Here is a 12,563-nt window from a genome sequence, read left to right on the forward strand (position 1 = left end):
CACACCTACTCACAGACCCATTCAGAAACTCATGCACCCACTCAGACCCACTCAGAGATTCATGCACCTACAAACACACCAACTCAGAGTCATGCACCCACACCCAGACCCACTCAGAGACTCACGCATCCACTCACACACCTGCTCAGAGACTCACACCCACTCACATATCCTCTCAGAGACTCACACACCTACTCACAGACCCATTCAGAAACTCATGCACCCACTCAGACCCACTCAGAGATTCATGCACCTACAAACACACCAACTCAGAGTCATGCACCCACTCACAGATCCACTCAAAGACATATACAATTGCTCATGGACCCACTCAGAAACGAATGCGCCCACTCACAGACCCACTCAGAGACTCATGCACCTGTGGACCCTACCTTTGCTCGGTTAGAACTGTATGCACTTTACACCTGCTAACCAGTTGTATACTGCCTATGCTACCTTCTTTAAACATGGCTACATTTTCTTGACGGCCGGACTGGCTCATTTAACTTGCCTGTACGCCCAGCTATATGGTGTTGAAAGTGCACCCAGGGTCTGGAGTTAAATGGCACTTGTATACTACAACGCCCATTGTGCCATCCACTACAGCAGCAGTGCAGACATGGCTAAAGGCCTACTCTGTGTAGCCTGACTGCTGCAGTGTAAAACTTGATGTGCGACATGTTGAAATTACCCATTTTGATCGGTAAGGACCTCCCTTTTAAATATTAGTAAGTCATCCCTATGTGGGCCTTGTATCCCACAAGGTAGATAGGTAGAAAATCAATATTACCATGTTCATACAGTGACAAGACCCTAAAAACGAATTTAACGGTGACAAACCTAGCTGTCCTACTGCTGTATCTCAGGAATGGAGTTAGCTAGAAAAATAATTAATATATCAGAATTACGGAGCACTCTGTATCCCAAGGCACAATGGTAATAAACCACCCATAGAAAAATGGTCCCCTAGGAATCATTCAACATTGAATTGTTACAAGGCCAAAAATAGAAATATCACACAAGTATCAACACAAAAATGATTAATGCTCTGTATTCAGGTATACAAATAGGGTGAAAGGGTAATCAGTGTAATTATAAACAAATGCAGGTGCACCAATTGATGGCGCAGTGCAAGTGCAATCTAGTAAGCCTTAAAATAACAAACGTATACACTGACTTATTTACACAATGTACTAAGGGTCCCCGCCCATAGGACACAGATTCAATTCAGTAAATCCAATGGTATGATCATTTGAGTTCCAATAGTCCACCGATCAATGGTATCGGTGGACCCTATTTAGTCAATGTTTTGACCCCTTAAAACAAATCAGTTGGGGCCTCATCAGGACAACAGAAAGGTAGCAACATAAAAAAGAAAATATGGGACCTATCAGTGATTCCCTTCTAAATACAGCAAAAAAGAGTGAGTATATCCTAAAGGGGACTGAATCTCACCCGACCAAAATAATCTTACAAGAAATTATCCACATCATGTATTCAGAGCAGGGAAAATCTGTAAGGACTAATCCAACGGGCAACAAATCATAACTAAATATGGCAAAGTGAAGAAAACAAAACCCCGATGTGTGCATCAGGACACAAAAGTGTTACATACAACTGACCCACCAGTAATTTCAAAGAACCAGAGAACAGTCATACAACAATAAGAGGGATCAATCAAAAAAAGGGGGGGGGGATTAGTTGTATCTGAAGCCAATATATACCTCAATTCAATCATCCAAAATCAGTGTTGTAATGGAAAAATAACAACAAACACAGGCTGAATATTGTGCAGGTCATTTTTAGTTATGAGTGTCACAGAATCATGCACGTGTGAAGGAACAACCATGACACAGATGCTGCAAGATAACCTACAGCTTTAATCAAGGTGATAACTCCAGGCGAATGTATGACGTTACATTGAGGTCTTTACACCGCGATACGTCTACAACGCAGTCATTACAACGTAAGTCGTTACAACGACTTGCGCTGAAGGGCACTGGACTTAGGAATAGTATGATTTACTATTCCAACTCCAGCCTACGTAACAGTAGGAAAGGTGTTGGAATAGTAAATCATACTATTCCTTAGTGTAGAGCGCCATCCAGCACAAGTCGTTGTAATGGCCACGTTGTAAATGTATTGCGGTGTAAAGACCGCCTTGTAACGGATGTCTCCCACTCCAGGCTCACTGCCAGAGTAAAATAAAAACTGGATTAGGAACTGAACAATCTCCCATCAATATCTAAAAAATAAGGGAACACCAAACAACATTTATCTTCAGCCTGCGGGCCTGCAGCTCAGAACAACGTGGGGTCTGCACAAACCTGTGTCTCTCCAGTATACAAGTAATGGAAGAGAGTTACGTGAGTAGACGCACTGCGTCTATGTGTCTGAAAACTAGACTGCATCTAGTAATGAGAAAGCCTTTGAACAATGTAACACGCTTCTGAAAAACTACACTACGTACAGAAAGAGAGCGCCACTTGAGTGGCGACTCCACGCTTGTGCATCTGGAAACTAAAGGGCATCTGAGCGTTTGGGTGTAGAAGCCCAAAAGTCCAATTTCGATCACAAAAACCACATCTGAACATTTTAAGATGAAAGGAAAACAAATTCAAAATATATAACTCAAAGACAAAAAAGGGAAAAGACAGCAAAGCAAATACAGCCAATACTTCCTCTCAAATGTAAACATGGGATTCATATCTGTGTGATACGTCTAAGTGCTTGAAGTAAAACATAGAGGACACAGACAGCATAGATGAAAGAGAGCAAAACCCCAGCCAATAGATATTAACAATCTCGCGTACATAATCTTATAAAATCCATCATATTCAAATGAAAGGGTATTTGTGATGAATTGACACCATTTGTCCTGGTTGTTTAATCCAATGCATATGGATTGTACCCATTCAATCCATCTTCATTACAGTTCCAGCTGTTTATTGGTGGAATTACCACCTCGAGGATCCCATTCCCGCACACCCACCAGCTGCCATTTAATATCCTCCATTGTGTAGTTGTGTTGTTCAAAATGTTCCACTGGAAGTGCTACTGTTGTTTTACAGTTGCTCCTGCTGTGATGTTGCAGTATCCGGGATTTCACTTTCTGCATTGTCTGACTGTTAGAAATTGGGGTTCTGGTTGGCAGAGGTATGCACCATGTTCAAGCACGAACCCCAATCCTAGTTAGCGTAAGTGAGGTACACAATAAAAGATCACGTGATCACCCTCTGGTAGCTTGGCACAGAGAAGGCAGGCTAATCTAAAGTAAAATCACGCAATAGGAGATATAGGGGGAAAGGAGGGCCAGGCCGCCCCCCACTCAGTACATTATAATCAACAAATAGCCTGACCCACAATACACCTAATACTAGGACTGGGACACTAAAGGGGTTTCCAATCCTTTCTAATCCCCTAGAGTGTGTTCACTATCACTACTCTAAGTGTCCTGGTGTATCAAATTTAAGAATGTCATCAAACCATCATAACAAATCCCACCCAGAAACGACCAGAAAAAGTGTCGGAAAGGAGAGTAAGCACCTCACGGTAGTAACACCAAGGGGGTTTTTGGCTAGTGCTTGCCAGCATACCCACTTATCATCATAGGCTACTCTCTCTCCATATAGAAAACAGAAGTGTGTGTATATTCATTTCAAAGGAATCTCAAACCCAGTGAAGTAAGAATAGATAGTAAAGCTCAAGTGTAAGTAAACTATCAGTGCCTAGTGTTTTTATAAGTGCCCATTGGACCCCTGTGAGAATATAGACATGTAATCCTCACTATTAAAAACCAGTGAAGCTTACTGGCTCAACTTAGCTTTATTAGGTGCTGTAAGCTTCCCCAATTATAAATGGTTTCATTCAAACCATAGTCAATTCCTTAAAGCCAACATGTTTCGTTGCTAAACCATCATGCAACTTCTTCAGGGCTGTTGGGGTTCCAAATATCAACTTCACGTGAGATTCACCTAAAACCTATGATGGTATGACAAAGAACACAAAGAAAGCCATATGTAAAGGCCAACTGTCTTCTATAAAGACATATTGTAATGAAAAGCTTGCTCTGAACAGAATACATAAAACCCATCTTTACCAATTATTTGCGAAGTCTCCTCGTGCCTGCAACCATCTCCGATAGGTTCACGCGTCCTCCCATCACATGTCCATGGGGTGAATGCCCAATGTCTAGTCCCCTACAAGGATATGAAGCACAGCATTACACTATACATTGGTTCCCTTTTATCCTTTTATGTATTCTGTATATAAAGAACATAGGGCCAGATGTAGGTGGCCAAATACCGAGCGGTAATGCAGAAATTCGCTGAATTTCTGCGTTACCGCCCGGTATTTGGCTGAGTGCAGTGTAGGTGAGTTGAAACCTACTTTCAAAATAAGGAATCGCAAAATAGCGATTCCTTATTTTGCTCTTGCATTTAAGGAATCAGAAATACCGATTCCTTAAATGCAATGTATGTAGCACTAAAAATAGTGCACTTCAGCCTTAAGGAATCGCTAATTACCACCAACTTCAAGTTGGTGGTAAGTAGCGATTTCCTTTGCAAAAGCACCTTTTTGCTTTTTTAAATGTGCCATGTGGCACACATCCATGCCCTTAGGGCATGTATGTGTGCCACATGTGCACACATACACATTTCAGGGGTGCAACAGGGTGTCTTTTGGACACCCTGGCACCCTTGAAATAGCTCCAATAGACTCCAAGTGTCAGTGTGGCAGCATGGACACAGTAAGCTGCAAGTGGCCTTTTCTCTGAAGTGCTCAGCTGAACAGTAGCAACTGGACATGAACTGGACCTTGCTTATCAACTCAGCTAGAGTGAGTCCTAGCCCCTGAGGTCTTGGAAGCATTAGAAGTGACCCAGTGGAGCTGCTTCAGAAACCGTGAAATGCTGAGACTTAAAGAGCTATGGGCTAGATGTATGAACTTTTTGTGACTCGCAAATCGGTTGTAAATAGGTTAGCAACCAACAAAGTGGTGTTTTGCTATGTACTAATGCCATTTGCTAACCAAAGTCAGTGATGCAACTGATTTGCGAATCAATATTTTTTGCGACCGATATTTGTGAGTCACAAATACAGAATCAGTATTTTGCAACGTGCAAACCTTATGTTCAAGGCAGTCCCAATTAGCTACTAGTCACAAAAATGCCTGTTTGCACATGCAATTTAGCACAAATTTGTTTCAGGTGGTAACTGTGTGCAAACTATAAAAGTTGGCCCAGAATGCACCAGGGGTGATTGCGAGGAGGCTGGAACTACTGGCTGCTCAGCAGAGGAGGAGGAGACAGAAGAGGATATTTAGAAACAGGCTTACCATTTTCCAACAGACAGAGGACGAAATATTTGATAAATACATGCTAAGTAGTGCAGTGATATTAGATTTAATTGAATTACTGAAACCACATCTTGAAAACAGTGCGCTGTGCAGCAGTTACTCTCGGGTGTGATGTCGCATTTTTTCCATAAATTCCTAGATGCCACGCTCCTAAAAATCAACAGGTACGTCTACCTACCCGGGAATGCAGAGGAAATCAAAAGCACCAAATTAAACTTTTATTGGATGGCCAAATTCCCCCTTGTCTTAGGGTCTGTAAATGGAACACTTGTTCCTTTATCTCCTCCAGCCCATTTAGAACGCTTGTTTGTGAATAGGAAAAATACACATTCCCTTAATATCCAAGTTGTATGTGATGCACATATTATAATTACAGAAATAGTGAAAATACCCAAGAGCCACCAAAGACTCATATGTCATCAGGCAAAGTGGAATGCACCAACGCCTGGAAAGAGGGGAGTTTGAGGATGGCTATTTATTAGACAATGTGATGCTGCACAATGACACAAATGAATGTGACCATCAAAGTTCAGGTTATGCCATGCTCACACTTATGTTTTTTGCTCTAGGTGACAGTGCATATGCATTAAGGCGTTGGATACTTACGTCCTACCTAGCCCCAGCAAACCAAAGCGAAAGCCGTTACAACATTGCACATCGACGCGCCAGAGCAGTGATCGAATGAACATTTGGCATGCTGCAATCAAGATTTCGGTGTCTTCATAAGAGTGAAGGTGTACAACAGTATGAGTATGCTTCAGAGACAAAACAAGAAAGAGTATGTAGTTCCTAAAGAGAGTCGTGAGCAGGTAAGAGAGCCAAAGTGACTATTACTACGGAAGTAGTCCAACTGATATTACAAGGGGATAGGGGAATTCCCTTGTTTGGAACTAGGGCCCTCACACACCCAGCCAGCTAGGTGTCATGCTTCATCATTGGGCCTGCTCCTCGTCGGGTCGGCGCTGCAATACCCGACGGGCACCCAATGCGGGGCTCTTTGGCGGAGATCTTTTGTTCCACGCCGTATGGTGTAGTGGGGGTGAGGGGCTTCAGAGACAGCCTAAAAAATAGTGGTAACGTGCGATATTGCACAACATAGCAACCAGGAGCGGACTACCCATCATTTTGGAGGACACTGATTATGAAGATGAGGAGCCTGAACCAACTCTTTAGCATCCTAGCGACCAGAGTACAGCAATGGATGGCAGATGTCGACTGGATCACATTGCAACAAATGACTTCTCAAGGTAAGTTCTATGGGACAGTACACTCATTGAAATGATAAAAGCACAGTTAATGCAGCAAATGAAAGCAACCTTTAATGTCAGGCTACTATATCCATTGTTTAAGTTTTAAACAAAGCAAATGTTGGTTACATCATCAAGATAACAAGTGTTATGCCAAAATCACTCAACAATATGATGTGTCTTTCACTGTCTTTCTGCGACTATGTCCAACATTGTCTGAACCTACTTGTTCTCCAGCAGGAGTACAGCTGCTGCTGTGTTGCAGGGGATGTACATCACTGGCGGAGACACTGCTAACACTTGTGATGGCCTCACTATTCTGAGGGGCATCTCCAACACTAGCTCCTATCTGTGCATTTTGTAGCACTTCAACTGCAGCTGTAATCTGCCCTAGGCCCCAGTGGCGTAACAAAACTTAAGGGGGCCCCCCTGCAGGATACGTGGAAGGGGCCCCTCCGGTTGACCTCTTCATGTAGGACTTTCACAGGGTACATGTCTTGGGGGGTGGGGAGAGGGGGGGGGGATAAGCAAAAGGTCTGGCTACGCCTCTCTCCACAGGTGTGCTTCCGAGGCTGTCGGTGCTTCTTCAAGGGTTGTGGTCTATGGGTTCAGGTCAGAAGCAAGGGGTGCAGCGGACTAGAGGGGGGAGGGGGCTGTGTTCCACTCTCAGTGCCCCCCTTCAAGAGAGCCCTCTGAGCGTTTATGCACATGTTCTAGGCTGTGAGGGGCCCACTGCCCATATTCAAACCCCCCCGCGCTCATGGCTGGGGCAGGGTGTCCCTCTTCCCTCACCTGCACTGGAGTCCGAGGCACCCTTGTGCACACCACAGAGAGGCGCAGAGGCAGGCACGGTCCAGGCACCTGTAAAGAGCCTGTGAGGGGGTAAAATTATAGTGGCACGAAGCTGCATCAATCACTCTTGTACACTACCACATCCTTCGTAGCTGAGGTGACCCAGGCCACAAAATATTAGAGGTTGATGCACAAGAGGAAAATGACTGGTTGTGCGACCTTCAGAAGTGGAAACAATGGTAAAGGTGTTTTATTTAACGGCTCCGCGCATTTCGAGTGAACGTCTGTCCCCGAAGGCGCCTACCTGTGCGGATAGAGGCCGCAGAACCCCCTGGAGGGCAGAACACGCGGGGCTGTGCGCCCCAGAGCTTAGCGAGCAGCCCCCCGCCTCCTCAAGGAGACGAAGACCCTGTATGAGGGAGGCTACAGAGCAGTAAAACAAGGGCCCCTTTTGAGGATCAACATACGTGCCCTTTGTTACACTGGCTTCCTTGTTATGGTTCATTAGAATAAGATGCCCCTCCCTCATTAATGACAATAAAGTACATATTATTCCTTATGGATCAGCATACATGGCCTTTGTTAGGCTGACTTTCCTTGTTATATGATTCATGAGAATGAGACGCCCCTTCTCTCCCTCATTAATGACAATAAAGTACATATTATTCTCTAGATCGGCACATACGGCTTTGTTATGCTGTCTGTCCTTAGAATAATCTGTCACTGCAACCCCTTGACTATCCCAGGGATCCACTCACAGACTCGAGTAGGTACAGACTGCTTCTATATTTACACATTTTCAGAGTTATAACTAACGGTGAGACTCTCTATCGCCCCTTCACTTGTTTCCAGAGCCGTCCTTTATTGCACCTCGTGTATTTTTCACGCTTAAAATATGTATTTCAATCTAAAGCTTTGCAGGTCACAGAGGCACAAGGCGGCCTCGTGGGCTTTTAGTTAAGCAGGGATTCGGTTCAGTTGAACATGGAGTGGGCTATGTAAGAGTGCAGCAGGTGCAGAGGCACCGGGACCCTGCGACGTGGGGAGCCGCTTCATCTCAGTTAGTGTCTGTTTTTTGCTATAGAACCAGGGAGTGGCTTATCCAGCCTGCTTTGTTGCGTTGGGTCCCATGTGGGGGGGGGATACAGGGTGTGATGGGCCCAAAGCCAGAGAGGGATTTTCCACGTATAGTTATACACTAGTCTCAAAGGCTTGTACTACGTCGTGTACGTGACTGACAGCCAAAAGAAACCAGGCTGTGGGGCCCTGTGTGGAGTGAGGTGCTTGAGTGATGGCCAGGCTGTCGGTGAGTGTGTGTGTGTGTGGAGTGAGGTGTGTAACTGATGGCCAGGCTATTGCTGTGTGTGTGGAGTGATGTACATGACTGACGGCCAGGCTGGTGGTCCCTGCGTGGAGTGAGGTGCGTGACTGACGTTCAGGTTGTTGGTCCCTATGTGGAGTGAGGTGCGTGACTGACAGCCAGACTGTCGGTGTGTGACTGACGGCCAGGGTATTGGTGTCTGTCTGGAGTGAAGCGGATGAATGTGTGGGGTTCGCAATCAGTATCCTTGTGGTCACACTAATTGTGTTGTCATGGGTGGGGGCTGGGGGGAGGGGCAGTAGTGCACAGCTCTCACAGCAGTCTGGTTTACTCACTCCCTGATTGTTAATGAGTCACCTGTGGTCTGGAGGGAGGTGCGGAGAGGTCCTTCTGGACCCCGGGAGGAGGTAAAGGACTCTTACGTCAATGGGGGGTTCTGGCGGGGGGCAAAGGGGGTGGAGGGGCTGTGGGATGGACAACTGAAGAGGCCAGGGTTATAGAGACAGAGGAGGCAGGACACACAACACGGGGTGCCCACAAGGGGGCAGGTACAGGGGGCAGACTCAGGGTGCGCAGGACGGGAGGCGAAGACAGCGGGAGTATCGGGAAGAGGAGGGCAAAGAATCCAGGGTCGATGTTACTGAGAGGAGCAGTGTTGAGGGTAAGAGGGTAGTTATAATCCAGAAGAACAGTTAATGATCCGGGGGCGGTTATACAGGGCAGCAGATAACCCAGAAGAGGGGTCAGTCGGTGTCAGTGAGAGGGTGGTATAGCGGGGAACAGATAATCCGGAAGAGGTATTGATGTCACTGCAAGGGGGAGTGTTGAGGGTAAGAGGAGATTAATAACCCAGTGTCAGTAAGGGTGGTGGTGTAGAGAGAAAGAGGGGGAGATAAGCCAGAGAAGAGGTTAGTGTCACCGAGGCAGATGGTGCGGATTGAAAGAGAAGACGGCCCGAGGCTGGGCTTTCAGGGAGGTGGAAAGAGAGAGTGAGGGGCATCAACAATCACAGCAGAGGGCTTGGAGGAGATGAGCCACTCACTCCTCTAGCGCCTAGACAGCCGCACCTACAGCGGTATCACAAGCAGTGCCTGGACACAGGACTGTCAAACGTGGTAGGCAGAGGTGAGAAAAGGGGACACTTGATTTTAAAACACGGTTACTCCAGAGTTCTTGGTGAGGGGGCGCTAGGATGCAGGTCAGCCGCTGGAGGGGGGAAGATCACATGACCGCTTCTGCACTAGGCAGAGTGCAGGTGCAAGCCACCAGCATTACACAACTAAAGTCACGTGGGCTGGGAAAAATCAAAGTACTTCTTAAGGAGAAAGAGAAAGAAATGAGCCAGAGACATTTATTGGCATTAGTGGCGACTAGTGGCGCATTCAAAGCACACAATACTAATATGTGCTTATTATAGTGGCCGAATATTGCCACTTATAGAGAGTGCGTCCACCAGTGAATAGCCGCCTTTTTGAATAACAAGTGCCCAGAAAAAACCAGTGGACCGGACTCCCTTATGATGGGGGAAAAGTAAGGCCTTAATTGCTTTTCACTACTTTTGACGGTCAGTTTTAAAAACACACCTGGACACGGTAGTGCACCGTTGTATGAGCCTTCTCTTCCAGTTATACAGGTCCCAGCCTCCACTTGCGACTGGCCCCACCCCTGGTAGATGAAGTTGTCTGTTGTGATATTAGTGCGCCCAATGCCTCTATGCATAAAAGTAGAGCAAGCACAGGTTTCCACTGCTAGTTGTTTCTGACTTGCTCACCTGAGGCCTGCAACGTCAGTGGCTGGCAGGAGCGGGCTGCAGAAGACCACGGGCAGCAATTTTTAAATTATGGTCTCCGTCTCACTGCCTGGGACCCACCGTCCGCCTCACGTGCAGGTTACGCTGCGCATGACAATACTGGCCCAGCCTTGCCCCACCCTATGCCTCACCCGGAGGGCGGAGGCTGAAAACCACGCAGCTGTGTGCCGTGCAAAATTGCATCACGTACGCGCCGGTTTATGCGGCGGGAGTTACTTTCAAAGTACGTTCCAGATGGACCCTGCTGTCGGCAAATGTACTGTGTGCCGAGGGGGCCCCTCCGCAATGCGGGGTCCTGTGTTACGCCCCTGGGCCCCCTAGCACCTTAAGTCCTAAAGGAGACCCCTGAAATATGCTTGCAAGTACCTGCATGCTGTACATGTTTCTTTCTCCATGGGAAAGCATTACCACGTAAAAATGCATTTGTGTGAAAGTTTTACTTACCTGTAAAACTTCTCCGTGTCAAAATGTAGATGAGCTAGTATCATCAGAACGTATCGGTCTATGATAGATCAGTACATGGACTATCTGAATTAATAGTATCTGGAATTGAGATGCGCGTACACACACACACGTATTTAAATATATAACATTTGAGTGGGATAATTGTGAAAATGAATGTGTCAGTGCAAAATCTCCCAGCCTTCAACGCAGGCGTGACACAACTCAATTTGTTGATTTCTTTGCTTGCGGCTGGGCTAGGGGTATGAAAATGATATTGTGATATACTTCTCTCATGCATTCAACAATCTGTTTCAATCCTAGGGCTTACTGTCCCCTTTGCCATTAATTCAGTAACGTTAAATTCTCAAGTGTAACAATGTTAGCATCACCCTGTTACATTTTCAGGGGTGTGCACGGCAGGGTTGCAGAGAACTGGGCAAATTTCATTTTGCAAGAGATAAAGATTTTTTAAATACTCTGCAGCACCATCTGTTAACGTAGCTTCACTAATCTATCCGGAACTGGATTTCAACAAAGACGGAGCTACAGTAATGGCCCCTAGAGTTATGCGATTCTTTAATGTCCGCTTAATGGTGGATTTGCCACATTTGGTATATAATCCACCAACTGATGCCTAATATGCAGAGTTCAACAAAACATCTTTTAACTACAATGGATTATACTTTTTTTTTAAGTGCCACTTGTAGTGTTAGGCATGGGCAGGCGCTTTGAAAGGTTTCACAGTTCATCTTCAAATGCTTTCTTTTTGTATTCAGGTATCAAATGAGATGAAACCTGAGTTTGCCTCGAGAGGCTATAATATACATTGAAATATCAAAGTAGCAAACTAATACTGCCCCAAAATACGCAGCATTATACAGCTTAATTGGCCTATTTTGCCGCATAATTTAATCAACTTGGCGTCATAATTTGACTTTAAATTGGCACATAATTCATGCCATCTTTACTATACCTATTTTCCATCCTGACCAACACTTCCTTGGTTACTGCTCAGTTCCAAACTTCTGAAAGCTGCACAGTACAAAGAAATGCACGTTTCGAGCTGCTTGAAGTACTGGCCTAAAACACTGCACCGCATTTATATATTTGCTGGATTAGTGAAAGGCTGGCAGAGAACTCAAACATTAGTCATTTATAAAAAGTTAAAATAGTTCTTGAGATGCCATTTGGTTCACAAGCAACACTGCATTTTTTTCTGAGTATGGGGAAATATGAAGTGATGCCCACACCTTCTTTTCCTTTTCAGTTGTTCGTCACGCTGGAGCCAAGATTCCACCTTGTGATATATCAAGGTCATGGCCCTTTAGACCACCCCTCCGCCGCACTGCTCTTCTCTCAGGGGGCCCCTGGAGCTCGGGGGCCACCCCCAGCAACGCGGCGCTACGGGGGCCTGTGTTACGCCCCTTCTAGGCCCCTGGCAACGTCACCACTAAAAAGTTCAATTTCCACCTGCAGGGTAAATGTTCTCCTGGATATGCTGGAAGCGGCATTGGCAAGACAACCATTAGAACAGGCTAGGCCGTCCATTCCAGCCGCAGTGCTTTAGTCTCAATGCCTTTGAAAGGCATGG

General features: G+C 45.8%; 1 long non-coding RNA gene across 1 annotated transcript; it reads right to left on the reverse strand.

Moving 5' to 3' along the window:
- Positions 1–3,665: 3,665 nt before the first annotated feature.
- On the reverse strand, positions 3,666–10,594 carry LOC146802277 (uncharacterized). Its single transcript, XR_014967373.1, has 3 exons — positions 10,490–10,594; positions 4,100–4,199; positions 3,666–3,981 (listed from the first exon to the last, which is right to left on the reverse strand). It is a non-coding gene; the product is annotated as an uncharacterized LOC146802277 (long non-coding RNA).
- Between the last annotated feature and the right edge of the window lie 1,969 nt (positions 10,595–12,563).

The sequence above is a fragment of the Triturus cristatus genome, chromosome 8 (assembly GCF_964204655.1).
Source record: "Triturus cristatus chromosome 8, aTriCri1.1, whole genome shotgun sequence".
Taxonomy (NCBI): Eukaryota; Metazoa; Chordata; class Amphibia; order Caudata; family Salamandridae; genus Triturus; species Triturus cristatus.